Here is a 3,657-nt window from a genome sequence, read left to right as displayed (position 1 = left end):
TAGATGATCTATCCATTTCTGTAAGTGGGGTGTTAAAGTCCCCTGCAGTGACCACATTCTTGTCAATAAGGTTGCTTATGTTTGTGAGTAATTGCTTTATATATTTGGGGGCTTCTGTATTCGGTGCATAGACATTTATAATTGTTAGCTCTTCCTGATGGATAGACCCTGTGATTATTATATAATGCCCTTCTTCATCTCTTGTTACAGCCTTTAATTTAAAGTCCAGTTTGTCTGATATAAGTATGGCTGCTCCAGCTTTCTTTTGACTTCCAGTAGCATGATAAATAGTTCTCCATCTCCTCACTCTCAATCTGAAGGTGTCCTCAGGTCTAAAATGAGTCTCTTGTAGACAGCAAATAGATGGGTCTTGTTTTTTTATCCATTCTGATACCCTATGTCTTTTGGTTGGCGCATTTAGTCCATTTACATTCAGTGTTATTATAGAAAGATACGGGTTTAGAGTCACTGTGATGTCCGTAGGTTTCATGCTTGTAGGGATGTCTCTGGTACTTTGTCTCACAGAATTCCCCTTAGGATCTCTTGTAGGGCTGGTTTAGTGGTGACATATTCCTTCAGTTTTTGTTTGTTTGGGAAGACCTTCATCTCTCCTTCTATTGTAAATGACAGACTTGCTGGATAAAGGGTTCTCGGCTGCATATTTTTTTCTATTCATCACATTGAAGATCTCCTGCCATTCCTTTCTGGCCTGCCAAGTTTCAGTAGAGAGATTGGTCACGAGTCTTATAGGTCTCCCTTTATATGTTAGAGCACGTTTATCTCTAGCTGCTTTCAGAATTTTCTCTTTATCCTTGTATTTTGCCAGTTTCACTATGATATGTCATGCAGAAGATCGATTCAAGTTACGTCTGAAGGGAGTTCTCTGTGCCTCTTGGATTTCAATGCCTTTTTCCTTCCCCATATCCGGGAATTTCTCAGCTATGATTTCTTCAAGTACACCTTCAGCACCTTTCCCTCTCTCTTCCCCCTCTGGAATACCAATTATACGTAGATTATTTCTCTTTAGTGCATCACTTAGTTCTCTAATTTTCCCCTCATACTCATGGATTTTTTTATCTCTTTTTCTCAGCTTCTTCTTTTTCCATCATTTTATCTTCTAGTTCATTTTTTCTTCCTCTCTCTCTTGAATCTGAGCCGTAGTTGTCTCCATTTTATTTTGCAACTCGTTGATAGCATTTTTTTAGCTCCTCCTGGCTGTTCCTTAGTCCCTTGATCTCTGTAGCAAGAGATTCTCTGCTCTCCTTTATACCGTTTTCAAGCCCAGTGATTAATTTTATGACTATTATTCTAAATTCATTTTCTGTTATATTGTTTAAATCATTTTTGATCAGTTCGTTAGCTGTTGTTATTTCCTGGACGTTTTTCTGAGGGGAATTCTTCCGTTTCGTCATTTTGGATAGTCCCTGGAGTGGTGCAGGACTGTGGGGCACTTCCCCTGTTCTGTCTTGAATAACTTGCGTTGGTTGGTGGGGCTGCAGTCAGACCTGATGTCTGCCCCCAGCCCACCGCTGGGGCCACAGTCAGACTCGTGTGTGCCTTCTCTTCCCCTCTTCTAGGGGCAGAATTCACTGTGGGGTGGCGTGGCCCGTCTGGGCTACTTGCACACTGCCAGGCTTGTGGTGCTGGGGATCTGGCGTATTAGCTGGGCTGGATTGGCAAGGTGCACAGGGGCGGGAGGGGCAGGCTCAGCTCGCTTTTCTTTCAGAGATCCACTTCGGGAGGGGCCCTGCGGCACCAGGAGGGAGTCAGACCCGCCAGAGGGATGGATCCACAGAAGCACAGCATTGGGTGTTTGTGCGGTGCAAGCAATTTCCCTGGCAGGAACTGGTTCACTTTGGGATTTTGTCTGGGGCATGGGCGAGGGAGATGGCGCTGGTGAGGGCCTTTGTTCCCCGCCAAGCTGAGCTCTGTCATCCAGGTCTCAAGAACTCTCCCTTCTGTTGTCCTCCAGCCCTCCTGTTCTCAGAGCAGAGCTGTTAGCTTATAACCTTGCAGATATCAATTCCCGCTTGTTGTCGGAACACACTCCATCCGGCCCCTCTGCTTTTGCATGCCAGACTCTGGGGCTCTTCTTGGCCGGTGGGCTGCCCCTCCACCCCGGCTCCCTCCCGCCAGTCCGTGGAGCTCGCACCGCCTCTCCGTCCTTCCTACCCTCTTCCGTGGGCCTCTGGTCTGTGCTTGTCTCGGGAGACTCCATTCTGCTCGTCTTCTGGTGGTTTTCTGGGTTATTTAGGCAGGTGAGGTGGAATCTAAGTGATCAGCAGGACACACGGTGAGCCCAGCGTCCTCCTACGCCGCCATCTTCCCAGGATCCTCTCTTATCTTTTTAATGGCTGCAGGATCTATAACATTATATCCTGTTCCATTCCAGCTATTGGTGGTTTGGGTCTTCTCTCCTTTTATTCACTCTTACTAAAAGTTTATAAATATTACTGATTTTTTCAAAGAACTAACTTTCAGGGGTGCCTGGGTGGCTCAGTTGGTTAAGCATCTGACTTCAACTCAGGTCATGATCTCACGGTTCGTGAGTTTGAGCCCCATGTCAGGCTATGTGCTAACAGCTCAGAGTCTGGAGCCTGCTTGGGATCTGTGTCTCCCTCCATCTCTGCCCCTCCCCTGCTCGTGCTCTATCTCTCTCTCTCAAAGATAAATAAACATTAAAAAAACCCAAAGAACTAACTTTTTGTTTCATTGATTTTTTTCTATTGTTTTCTTATTTTCTATTTCTTTGATTAATGCCTTTTATTATTTACTTCCTTCTGCTTGCTTTGAGTTTATTTTGCTTCTTTTTCCTAGTTCTTGAAGCAGGAACTTAGATTATTGATTTTAAATCATTCCTAATCTATAATGTAAGCATTTAGTGTTATAAACTTCCTTCTCAATATTGCTTTAGCTCTGTCCCACATATTTTGGTATGTTGCATTTTGGTTTTCATTCAGTTGCCTGTAATTTTGTTTTGTTTGTTTGTTTATTAGAGAGAAAGCATAAAAGAGCATGATCAGGGAGAAGGGCAGAGGCGGAGAGAGAGAATCTTAGGCTCCATGCTCAGCACAGAGCCCAACATGGGGCTCAACCCCATGACTCTGGGATCATGACCTGAATGGAAATCAAGAGTTGGACACTCAATGAACTGAACCATCTAGATGTCCCCAACTGCCTGTGTTCTTAAATTTCCTTTGAGACTTTCTCTTCGATCTATGCATTGTTTAGAAGTGTGTTAATTGCCACTTATTTAGAGACTTTGCTTTTGTCTTTCTGGTTTTGATTTTTCATTTGATATCATTATACTGAGAAGACACATTATTTATGGTTTCAATTATTTTAAATTTGTTAAAGTTGGTTTTATAGCTCAGGATATGGCCCATCTTAGTGTTTATCTCATGGGTGCTTGAAAAGAATGTTTATTCTGCTGTTGTGAGGTAGAGTGCTCCTTAAATGTTGATTAGATCTTACTGGTTGATGGTTCTATGTCCTTATTTATTTTTTCTCTCTAGTTTTTCCATCAACTTTTGAGATATATTGTTGAAGTCTCTATATTGTGGAATTGTCTATTTCCCCTTTGTTTTCTGTTTTTGCTTCAGCTATTTTGAAGCACTGTTTAGGACTGTTATATCTTCCTGGTAGCCTAAACATTTT

The sequence above is a fragment of the Panthera uncia genome, chromosome X, assembly GCF_023721935.1.
Source record: "Panthera uncia isolate 11264 chromosome X, Puncia_PCG_1.0, whole genome shotgun sequence".
Classification (NCBI taxonomy): domain Eukaryota; kingdom Metazoa; phylum Chordata; class Mammalia; order Carnivora; family Felidae; genus Panthera; species Panthera uncia.
Note: the sequence above shows the minus strand (reverse complement) of the source record.